The sequence below is a fragment of the Neophocaena asiaeorientalis genome, unplaced genomic scaffold, assembly GCF_003031525.2.
Source record: "Neophocaena asiaeorientalis asiaeorientalis breed wild unplaced genomic scaffold, Neophocaena_asiaeorientalis_V1.1 scaffold114, whole genome shotgun sequence".
NCBI classification, from domain to species: Eukaryota; Metazoa; Chordata; class Mammalia; order Artiodactyla; family Phocoenidae; genus Neophocaena; species Neophocaena asiaeorientalis.
In genome coordinates, this window is record NW_020173116.1 from 2,988,899 (window position 1) to 3,001,532 (window position 12,634).

The 12,634-nt window shown below is 48.1% G+C and overlaps 1 non-coding gene across 1 annotated transcript; it reads left to right on the forward strand.

Moving 5' to 3' along the window:
• The first annotated feature begins 3,165 nt into the window (after positions 1–3,165).
• Positions 3,166–3,272, forward strand: LOC112399089 (U6 spliceosomal RNA). The gene has a single exon (XR_003003166.1). It is a non-coding gene; the product is annotated as a U6 spliceosomal RNA (small nuclear RNA).
• The last annotated feature ends 9,362 nt before the right edge of the window (positions 3,273–12,634 follow it).

Sequence of the window (12,634 nt, forward strand, 5' to 3'; positions counted from 1 at the left end):
AATTCCAATGTAATGTGTGTAATGAAGAGCACACATCTTAAGAGTATGGCCTAATGACTTATTACATAGATAGATGATGTTAGATAGATAGATAGATAGATAGATAGATAGACAGATGATAGATAGACAGATCTCCCCAGGTTAACACCGTCCAGATCACCACAGACTACTTCTGTCTCCCCAGAAGTCTCCCTCTGTTCCCTCCCAGGTCAAATCCTCCCCTCCAAGGTAAGCACCATTCTGCTTTCTGTCACCATAGATTAGTTTTGCCTGCTTTTGAATTTCATATAAATGGAATCATGCAGGATGTACTCTCTGGGCATCTCTTACTCAACATAGCATCTGCAAGATTCCTCTCTCTGGCTGAGACTGAGCATAGGGCTTTTGGGTGTTCACAGTCACAGGTTTCCATGTGGCCACGCAAGCCTATTCCAGCTTGTCCCTTCCTAGACCGTGCAGTTATCTCACCTTCCTCCCTCACAGCACACAGCTGTATAAATGCACAAATAAAAGTCCTTTTTTTTTGTGGTACACGGGCCTCTCACTGTTGTGGCCTCTCCCATTGCGGAGCACAGGCTCCGGACACGCAGGCTCCGGACGCGCAGGCTCAGCGGCCCCAGCCGCTCCGCGGCATGTGGGATCTTCCCGGACCGGGGCACAAACCCGCGTCCCCCGCATCGGCAGGCGGACTCTCAACCACTGCACCACCAGGGAAGCCCCCCAAAAGTCCATTTTTTACAACGTAAATGTATTTTTTTTTCCTGACTACAGAACTTACACAGACTCATTTCTTTTTAACAGATCTTTATTGGAGTATAATTGCTTCACAATACTGTTAGTTCCTGTTGTACATACTTGTTTTTAAAAAAAGAAAGAAAGAAATTCTAGTTCTGAGAAGCTTGCATGGCTTACCCAAACGCAGCCAGTCCATGGGCTGGTCAGTGGCCTTTGACCTGTGTATCCTGGCTCCGAAAAACAAACTGGGTCAGTCACATTCTCTGTCTCAGGAATGTGACCTCTCGAACTCAGAGGGAAGTTGCATTTGCTGGAGACATTGGTCCCACTTGGACTGTGTGTAGTGCTCCTCAGACCCTCCTCCAGGACCGAGGGGGCTATTTCCCCAGCTGCCAGCCTTCTCGTTCCAACTCAGGACAGCTCTCAGACGCCATCCCAGCTCCAGAGCGCCTTGTGGCTTGGGCTGAAGCCCTTGCTGAGAACTCTTGGCCGCCCAGTTTCTCCTATTACTTGCTTCTGCTTCTCCCCACCATGCCTCCACCTCCCCATCCCAGGGGCATTAACCCCAGGGAACAGCACAATAAACTTCCTGCCCACTAATCTCCACCTCAGAGTCTCTTTCCTGGGGGAGCCACTCTGCCACTGGTGGAAAGAAAGGATGATGCAGAAGAATCAAGTGTGCCCCCCAGGTCTTTCCCTTCTGACCCTGCTGAGCCCTGTATCTTCTTCAGTGGGGTTGGGGGTGGGGGGAAAAGAAGCTCGCCCACCTCTCATACATGCCCCCCACCGCCATGCTCCTGCACATCTGTCCTCCTGGAGAATTGCTCACCTGACACTCAGGGTCTCCAAAGGAAAAAGACAAGTTTTGCAGAGAGGCAAGGCCAGATCTAGTATTACCCATCTGAGCTTTAGTTTCTTCATTTGTAAAATAGGCCTTTGCCAAGGTCACTGCACCCCCTGTGTCTTTCCTATCACCCTCCATTTCCTTTCGCGGTCCCTACTTGCACCGTCCCTTATTTGGTCTCCCCTCCCCAATCTGTTACCGAGTCCAAGTTCACTCTGCTCGCCACACGACAGGACAATAAATCAGATGAGGTGTTGAGACAAGGAATAGTGACTTTATTCAGAAAGCCAGCAGACCGAGAAGATGGCGGACTAAGGTCCCCAAATAACCGTCTTATGGGGTCTAGATGCCAGATTCTTTTATAGAACCGGGGGAGGGGGAGGTAAGGAAGTAAAGTAAAACGGCCATCAGTCTTACAAAGCATCTCGCATGGCCTGCATGGGGGAGGGGATTTGTTAATTTCTTCTTTCCTGCAGGGTCAGAATGCCTCCCTGTGAGCTGAACAAAGGCCCTTTAGTTTAACCTTCAGGCAGAGGGGCAGGGTTCTCTGTGGCAGGCCATTATGTATGATTATAATAAGAAAAGCAACGAAAAGCAAATGTTAACCTATAAGAAACAGATCCAATATGGGGTCAGATTTGTCTCTTCCCTGTTACAAATCCACCCTCTACACTTCACCCAATAGCACTCACCAGTGCTGTGGAGGTGGTAAAGCAGGGCACGGGTTCATATGGGATGGACATTTTACTGGGGAAAATGGCAGTTATGTGAGAGCATTGTTCCTGATCAGAGCTCTTTAGCAGAGTGGGCTTTCAGAAGCCGCATTTTTAAAAAATTTTTAGATTTTATATTGGAGCATAGTTGATTAGAAATGTTGTGTTAGGGGACTTCCCTGACGGTCAGTCCAGTGGTTAAGACTCCATGCTTCCACTGCAGGGGACATGGTTTCAATCCCTGGTCAGGAAACTAAGATCCTGCATGCCACGTAGCCAAAAAAGATAAAAAAGAAATGTGTTAGTTTCAGGTGTACGGCAAAGTGATTCAGTTATACATATACAGATATCTATTCTTTTCCAAACTCTTTTCCCATTTGGGTTATTACAGAGTATTGAGTAGAGCTCCCTGTGCTATACAGTAGGTCCTTGTTGGTTCCCTATTTTAAATATAGCCGTGTGTACACGTCAATGCCAAACTCCCAATCTATCCCTCCCCGCCACACACACCCTTCCCCGCCCTGGTAATCATAAGTTTGTAACCAAGCTGGACCTTATGGGGCCTTCCAGTGACAGGCCTTCCCCCATATCCTCTGCTTTAGCTCTTCTCTGAAGAACATAGATAACAGTATTTGATGCACATTTCCTGAGTTGTTTTACAGATGTGAAAACCCCTTACCAAATAGAAGATGTTAACTACTTGTTGGCCATGAGCTCGAGCCGCAGGCCTCGTGGAGCCTATAGGTTGATAATGTTAACCCCTGTGACATCACCCTGTTACCTCACCATCAGCCAATCAGACAACTGTGCACGAGCTGATCACAGACCCTGCAACCTGCCGCCCCAAACCTGGCTTTTAAAAATGCTTTGCCAGTGCTCACTTCGGTAGCACATATACTAAAATCGGGATGATACAGAGAAGGTTAGCATGGCCCCTGCACAAGGATGACACGCAAATTCGTGAAGCGTTCCATATTTTTAAAAAAAAAATAAAGAATATCAATGCTTATACAATCAGAATAAAAGTAAATATCAAGTACAAAAAAAAATAAATAAATGCTTTGCCAAAACCCTTCAGGGAGCTCGGGGATTTTAGAGCATGAGCCACCCATCTCCTCGCATGGCCCTGCAATAAACCTTTCTCTGTTCCAGACTCCGATGTTTTGGCTTGTTTGGCCTCACTGTGTATCAGGCACGTGAATTTGTGCTAACAAGTTCATTCTCTAAGTTTGTGAGTCTGTTTCTGTTTTGTAAATAAGTTAATTTATATCATTTTTTTAGATTCCACGTATAAGCAATGTCATATGATATTTGTCATTCTCTGTCTGACTTACTTCACTTAGTATGCTAATCTCCAGGTCCATCCATGTTGCTGCAAATGGCATTATTTCATTCTTTTTAGTGGCTGAGTAATATTCCACTGTAAATATGTACCACATCTTCTTTATCCATTCATCTGTCAGTGGACATTTAGGCTGCTTCTATGTCTTGGCTGTTGTAAACAGAGCTGCAGTGAACATTGGACGGCACGTATCCTTTCGAACCAGGGTTTTCTCCCGATTTATGACCAGGAGTGGGATTGCTGGATCATATGATAGCTCTATTTTTAGTTTTTGGTTTTTTAAAATATTTATTTACTTATTATTTATTTTGGCTGAGCCGGGTCTTAGTTGTGGCATGCAGGATCTTCATTGCGGCATGCGGACTTCTGAGCTGCGCATGTGGACTCTTAGTTGTGGCATGCACGTGCGATCTAGTTCCCCGACCAGGGATCGAACCCGGGTCCCGTGAATTGGGAGTGTGAAGTATTACCCACCAACAGGGAAGTCCCTCTGTTTTTAGATTTTAACGAACCTCCATACTGTTCTCCATAGTGGCTGCACCAATTTACATTCCCACCAACAGTGCAGGAGGGTTCCCTTTTCTCCACACCCTCTCCAGCATTTATTGTTTGTAGATTTTTTGATGATGGCCATTCTGACCAGTGTGAGGTGATACCTCACTGTAGTTTTGATTTGCATTTCTCTAGTAATTAGTTATGTTGAGCATCCTTTCATGTACCTCTTGGCCATCTGTATGTCTTCTTTGGAGAGATGTCTGTTTAGGTCTTCTGCCCATTTTTTGATTGGGCTGTTTGGGGTTTTTTTGATATTGAGCTGCATGAGCTGTTTGTAAATTTTGGAGACTGATCTCTTGTCAGTCACATCGTTTGCAAATATTTTCTCCCATTTTGTGGGTTGTCTTTTCATTTTGTTGCTGGTTTCCTTTGCTGTGCAAAAGCTTTTGAGTTTAATTAGGTCCCATTTGTTTATTTTTGTTTTTATTTCCATTACGCTAGAAGACAGCTCAAAAAAGATACTGCTGCGATTTATGTCAAAGTGTGCTCTGCCTATGATTTCCTCTAAGAGTTTTATAGTATCTGGTCTTACATTTAGGTCTTTAATCCATTTTGAGTTTATTTTTATGTATGATGTTAAAAATGTTCTAATTTCATTTTTTTACATGTAGCTGTCCAGTTTTCCCAGCACCATTTATTGAAGAGACTGTCTTTCCTCCATTGTATAGTCTTGCCTCCTTTGTCGTTGATTAATTGACCACAGGTGCATGGGTTTATTTCTGTGAAGACCCATTTTAATTAAATAGTGTCTCCCTAACCTGCCCAACAAAGCCTAGATTCCTGAGCCCAATCCAGGGTCATGTGATCTGTGGGAACCTCATCTCCCATTACCTGGTACCACGTACCTGTCGACTAAAAAAATATATGCACAACCTAAAAGTTGAGAGTTCTGTTCTATTTGGTGGGAATTTTTAGGACTTCAAGCCTGGGAGGCAGTATCTCAAGTAACCCTGAGAGAACTGCTCTGAGGAGACTAGGTGGGGAGCTAGGATATATAGCAGTTCTGCAACAAAGGGCAGGTAGTAGGAAGAAAAGATTACTGTTAAGAAAACTAAATATCTCAGTTAAGGAATTTCGTGCTTTTCTATGTATGGAAAGATGCAAGAATCTGGGCTCATCTAAATCATTCTTTTGATTTGCACCTCAGCTATCTGTGGCCAGTATCCTGTGTTTTCGCATCCTGAGTTTCCTCAGGGCTCGCAGTGGGGAGTGGCTGCAGTCTGACTGATGGCTGCTACATGGCAGGCACTCTTTTCTTTCCTGAGTTCCCTCAGGGCTCACCAGCTCACCAGTGGTGGCTGCAATGGCTGATGACTGCGACATCCTTTGTTTACTGAAACGGCAGCCCATATTCCATTACTCACTCCCATGCCCCGAGATTCCCTAAACATTCCCACCTCTTCACCTTTGCTCCTACTGACTGTACCTGCTGAGGCCCGGCTCCTATACCAGCTCTTCTACAAACCTTTCCTAGAACCCCCAGGCCACTGTCGCAGCATTTTGTTTGTACATTAATGATAGCATTTGCCATTAGCTGCCTTGTACTAAGCCTTAACTAGGTTAACTAGCTACAATGCTTCTTTCTTTAAAAAAAAAAAAAAAGTGAGTGGCATGTCCTCATGGCTTGGTAATTTGTAAAATGCCTCCCGTTTTTCCAAACTTGGCACCAAAATTTATCATTCCTACAGATGAGTCAGTAGAAGGGAGAGTTCATTTATTAGCTTAGGTTTGGGAAAAATGCACAAGAAGGATATGTGTCACCTGGCTGCCCCCCTCCCGGGATGAGCAGGCCTCAATGGAGACCTCACACAGGCCCCTCCCAGGAAAACCCCCAACATCTTCCCCATTTTCCTGGGTGGGAGAGACTGTCCCTCCGCATGGCGCTAGGGGCCATTTGCAGGCCTAGGGCGGGTTCTCCCCACCATTCCCACCCCCCAGAGAGGGGCTGGGCATCAAGGACTCCCACACAATGTCTCCATTGACACTTGTGTCCAAGTCGGGTCTGGGTGCCATGGAAACCTCTCTTGGGAGCAGAGAGGGAAAGCAACAGCCCAGGCCTCCCACACTAAGCCCATTGTCCCCTGAGCCGGCCGCCCTCAGAAGGCTCTTATCACTGTCCGCCTGCCAGGCCTCAGCTCCAGGCTCCCCACCCCACCAGAGGCACCCGCTTTCCCCCTGCTGGCCCTGCCTAGCTGCAGGAATCTGTTTGCCTGGCAAACAGAGGCCTGAGACATCGGAGCCCCGTGCCTATCCCCCTCTCCATCCCCAATTACCATTTTACAGAGAGGAAGCTGAGGCTGGAGAGAGGCCGGGCCCTGCCCATGCCCGTTTCACCACGTGGGCCTCTTAGCCCTGCTGGGAGCCAGGGGTTCAACAGATCCCGGAAGCAGCAAAACCCCCAGGGGCTGGAAGGCCCCAAGCCAACCCAATCCAAAGTGAGGGTGTCAAAACCAGAAGGCGGGGCTTGTGATTACAGCACCGCCTCTCACCAGCTGTCACCCAGGTGTCCCCAGGGCACTCCCTTCACAACAATATAACCAACAAGGACACCGCCTTTAAGCCGAGCCCCTGAAGCCCCCCCAGGCTGGGGGAGGGGTGGGATGACCAGATGGGCAGTAAGAGGAACCTGGGCTTCGGACCAGCGCTGGGAGGGCTTCAGTCCCAGCTGGGTGACCTGGGAGAAGTTAGGTAACCTCCCCGAGCCTCAGCTTTACCATCTGTAAAATGGGAGCAGTAAACACTTTCGACACACCTTCCTGGGATGTGGTTAAGGACTGGACAGTACAGTAAATGACGCCTTTAGCAGAGCACGGAGAGAGCACTGGATGAACGGATCAGGTGCTACTATTACCCATTTGACGACCTTTCCCCACAGCTCTGGGCACCAAGTCAGGCTCTTGGGGATAAAGGAGCCACAGGGAGCAAAGGGAGAGCCCTCAAGTGACCCCCAGAGAGGCCCGACCCCTCCTGAGGCAGGAGTCCCTGGCCTGAGGGAGAACGAGGCAGGAAATGTTTGAGTTGCAAGGGGCCCCCCTAACATTCCTGTTGGGGTTTTACACGGGGCGGCCAGTTAGTTCCTGGAATGTCCAAGAAAAACAAACTGGTTATTCTGAGTGAAAATGCAGCCTGGCTAAGGCAGGTGGGTCTGCTTTAAATTTAACACAGTGTTTCTGAGATTCTTTTCATCTCCTGGCCACCGCTGGTCTGTGGAGACATTACCTCACTTCACCTTCCGGCTTTGAGGCAGGGCAGCTGACAGGGAGTAGGCCTGGGGGTGGGATGAGATGGGGGGCTGAGAGAGCCCCACCCCAGGCTCCTGGGGGCTGGAGTGAGCAGGCCGCCTTCCTCCAACAACTCGGTCTACCTCTGGGGCTGGGGGGTCTGGAATTGGGGGATGCGGGGATGTTCCCACATGCAGTCCACCCCATCCTTGGTATTTAGCTGAGGAATTACGGCATTTGCAAATACACTGCTTTCCCAGGAGTACTTGAAAAAAAACTCAGCGGCAGTTTTCCAAGTCCAAGGTTGGTCCCTTTCAAACATTTAGGAGCTGGGTGGCCGTGCCTGCTGGCTCCTCCCAGCATCCCAGTTGCTTTAGCTGGCAAACTGACAGGAGAGGCTAGCGTCCCCACGGGGTGCCTTGGGCAAACGTGGAGTTCCCTTCTGGTTTTGGAAATTGCTTTTGGCCCGGCTTGCCAGCTTGCGGAGTCCTTGAAAATTCCAGAGCGTTGGAGGCAGACCCGAGTGTGTGAGTCCCAGACACCTAGACAAAGATTGCCTGATCTGACTCAGACCTTGAATAGCCTCATCTTTAAAATGGGGATAAGGGAGGACTTCCCTGGCGGTCCAGTGGTTAGGACTCCGCGCTTTCACTGCCGGGGCCTGGGTTCAGTCCCTGGTCTGGGAACTAAGATCCCGCAAGCCGCGTGGCCAAAAAAGTAGTAATAATAAAAATAAAATAAAATAGAGTGGAGATAAGGGGACCTACCTCCCATCAGGGCTGTTACGTGGATTAAATGAAGTCGTGTGCTCAAGGTTCCTTTGTTTCAGATGAAGCAGACCTCAAGTTCTTTGGTTGTAACACACAGAAACTTCCTCAAGCTGTTCTTTGTAAAAGGGGAATTTTTTCTACGGAATTAAGGGACTTTCATGAAAACAGGCCACCAGTCCTCTCAGAAAACTGAAACCAGGACCCTGAAAAGGGATTTGCAGTGTCCCTCATTCCGTCCTGTCTCCACATGCTCTTGGGTGCCTGCTTCTTGGGGCCTCAGCTCATCTCCTCTCCCTGCAGACCAGCTTCCAAAGAGAAAGACCCCTTCACTCACCAAGTAAAGCCTTGGCTTTCCATCATTTCCTCAAGCTGGGTCCATAGTTTGTGCTCCGTAAAAGACAGGCCAGTTTCTACTGTGTTGCTTTGTTTTGTATGTCAGTATTAACTTGCTGAATATTCCGTTCGTCCCTCCAGATCTGCACCCCTTTCTCCTCCACCTTGCTCTGTCCCCAGGCGCCGACCTGTGTGAACTGTTCCTGGAGCTCCCTCCCCTTCTGGGTTCTGGCTGATTTCAGCCCATAGTAGACACCAGCAGGAAATAGGAGGGCAGGAGGAAACAGCCTGCAGGGCGTTGATTGTTCTAGCGCCTTGCCAGTGGGGTTGGGCTGGCAGCTGTGTGTCTGGTTCCTACACTGAAGGCCACAGCAGCTTTCCAGCGACCCCATCCTTCAGCTACGGGCCTCTCTGGGTTCTCGTAACCACTTCCTCTCCCGGTCCCTTCAAGCTGACCGTGCTGATGGCTCTCCACATTACTATCCCGGAGGTGCTCTACCATCTTGGTTGGTTTCCTTTCATCTTGTCCACATCTCTGTAAAAGTCTCTACACATCGTGCATTTATTATGTTCTCTCTGGGAACGAGGCTGTAACTTGCCATCTCTCTTCTGCTGGGACTCTGGTGATTCAATGAGATCAAGGGAGAAGTTTGTCTCCCTGCTCCACTTCCCACTCTGGCTCCCGCAGGAAGTGGATAAAGAGCTAGAAGGCCTTTGAGATAAAAATTATAAATAAGATACCCAGAACCAAGAAGATAGCCGGGATTCTTTTGGCAGGAAAAAATAATACATGTGTACTGGTGGGGGGGAGTTACTTCTTTTGAAAGAAACTCTCCATTTTCCTGGGAGAGTGTGACCCACATAAAAGAGTTGGAAAGCCCTCTCTCTTTCCTAGGGCACAGCTGTCTGTAAACGAGCATAATACAGGTTTTGAACAGAGGGTCTTTTTAAATTGTCAACTTCTCTGTATTTTTCACTCCCAAGTTCATTGGACTGGTCACCAGAATCTCTGTCTTTTCCTTTCCTTTTTCAGCTTGGCCCATGCACATCTCATTTTGGGCTTTGACCATGACCGTAGCCTAGGTCAGACCTCCCTGTCTCCAGTCTCTCTTGCCCAGTCTGTTCCACAGCTCACTGTCAGATTTGTCTTGGCTTCATACAGGCCTGTGCATGTCGAGTCCCACATCAGAAGCATTCCACGGCTTCCTGGTGAAACATCTGAAAGCTTCAGCCCGACGACATTCAAGGTCTCTGCTGTTGGTCCCCAACTCAACTTTCTGGCCTAATTCCCTTTCCAGGAACTTCCCTCTCCTGATGAATCAGGTTCCACACTGACCTGCCAATCCTCGTTCCCCACCCACTCCATCTTTTCATCAATGTGCAGTCCAGGGACTTCCCTGCTGGTCCGGTGGTAAAGAATCCACCCTACAGTGCAGGGGACGCCGATTTGATCCCTGGTCAGGGAACTAAGATCCCACATGCCACGGAGCAACTAAGCCCGTGCGTGCCACCAACTACAGAGCCCACGCACTCTGGAGACTGCGTGCCACAACTAGAGAGAGAATAAAAAAAAAAAACCTGCACGCCACAACTAGAGAGACGCCCGTGCTCCACAAAGAAGGGCCCGTGCGCCACAACTAAAGACCCGATGCAGCCAAAGATAATAATAATAAACGTGCAGTCCAAATCCCACTTCCAGGTAAGGCCTGCCCTGCCCTCTCAGCCACAGGTGGCTGCTCACGTTAAACTCCTACTGTTCCGAAGAGGACTGCTGAGAGTCCAGGAGGAAGGCTTGAGGGAAGGATAGCTGAGTTCAGGCCAGTTAAAGAGTCTGTGCTTGCCCCCTTGGATATCACTCGTGGTCACTCAGGGGACCTTGTGTGTGCCTCCCCTTGAGCTAACTCCATCCCAGAGGAGCTGAGGGGATGACCCTTTGGTGTCATCTCCTCTTCAGGCCTCTCCATTCTCTGATTTCACTCTCTGGTTTCACCGCGTGGCGGTGCTAGTTGCCTTTCTCTTCACAGACAGTCCTGGGACCCCTGGTTGTCTCATTTAAATGCTTGGGTCAAAGGTTACGTCAGAGTCTTGTGGATTCCTGGACACTGGGCTGCTCTTAGCTCACTGGGAATCTTAAGCAAGTACCAGGAAGGGCTTCCCCCGGGAAGTGCATTCATGGCACATTCTACTTATCTTCAGATGGGGTGTCCCAACCTGGCCTGTCAATGCCAGGGCACCCCATGTCTTCTTAGAAAACCCAAGTCTTCTGTTGCATTTGAGGTTAAGCCTCGGTTGGTTTCAACCATCTTTGGTTACACACACACAGAACTTTGAGTACCCATAATACTTTTGATCATTCATTCCAGACTTTGTAATTGCCTTGACTATGTAAAAAAAGGCCTTTACAACACTGTAACAATGAATAACATGCAATTACTATTTCAGCAATTGATTATGCATGACTTAAGAAACCATAGATTTGTAAGTTTCTTTTATCCCTGAGAGAACTGCCAGAACAATTAGCTACACATTAGATTGTCATCACTTAGAACAGGGTCTGCAGCCTGTTCCCAACCGGTCCCTGGTGCCAGAAAAGCTGGGGATGGCTGACTTAGAATGTAGATTGGAAACAAATAGAATTTAAATATCACCACTACTCACCTATTAGAATGGCCAAAATACAGAACAAGACAATGCCAAATGCTGGTGAGGATGTGTAGCAGCAGAAGTTCTCATTCATCGCTGGGGGGAATGCAAAATGTACAACACTTGGAAGACAAGTTGACAGTTTCTGGATTTTCGTTACAGGGAATTGCTCCATGTGTAGCTGTGTATTTGGCGTGTCCATGAGAGGAGGGAAATTCAAGAGCCTTCTATGTCCTTATCTTGGTGACATTGTGCATTAGCTTTTTTTTGTTGTTGTTGTTTGTTTGTTTGTTTTGCTGTACGCGGGCCTCTCACCGTTGTGGCCTCTCCCGTTGCAGAGCACAGGCTCCGGACGCGCAGGCCCAGCGGCCGTGGCTCACGGGCCCAGCCGCTCCGCGGCATGTGGGATCTTCCCGGACCGGGGCATGAACCCGCGTCCCCTGCATCGGCAGGCGGACTCTCAACCACTGCGCCACCAGGGAAGCCCTGCATTAGCTTTTTTAAAGAGCATTATGCTCATTCATTAGTGGTCTCGTGTCATCACCAGGCATTACCAATCCTAGATCTGTGATCTTCAAAATAACATATTCAGGATAAAGATAAAAATTAAGCAGGACTAAATAATTTATATCATCCAAAATAAAAAAGAATTTAAATTGGAATATTTTTTAAGTTTAAAAAAAAAGGTAGAGAAAATACTGGCCCTTGGAGCCAGTGTGAGCTTTTCTTCTTTTTTATTTTTTGGCCACGCACCATGTGGGATCTTTGTTCCCCAACCGGGGTTTGAACCTGCACCCCCTGCATTGGAAGCACAGCATCTTAACTACTGGACCACCAAGGAAGTCCCATAAGCCAGTGTAAATTTACTAGAATAAGTCGTGTCAAACTAATTTCATATTCTTTCTTTGTAGAGTCACCAGGCTGATAGATGAGAGAACTCCTAAAGAGATGAGTCAAAGAATGCTAGGTGAACTGCATTGGTTTCCACTGGCAAATAATGAAGCCCCTCATAGCAGCTGGGATAGTCATTAGCGCTGGGCACAAAGAGTCTATCTATGTCTCCTCCTCTCACTCACATACTGGAGCCGAATCCAGCCTCTGTATCCCGACACCGAATTAAATCTTGGAGACAGAGTTTTGGGTGAAGTAGAAAAGAATAGCTTTATTGCTTTGCCAGGCAAAGGGGGCCACAGAGGGCTAGGGCCCCATTCTTTTGATTGGTTGGTGGTGAGGTAAGTGGGAGTCAGCATCATCAACCTTCTGGTTCCAACTGGTCTGGTGTCTAGTGCTTGTGGGCAGCGTACCATCATTAACCTTTAAGTTCTCCCACCTGGTGAGGTTCAGTATCTGCAAAACAGCTCAAAGATATTGTTGTCTGTATCCCTTGATGGGGAACCAGGTCGTTGCCCCACGGCTGCACTATTGTTCCTCCCCTGTCTCTGCATCCCCTCCCTTCCCTAATTAGCAACTATTTGAAC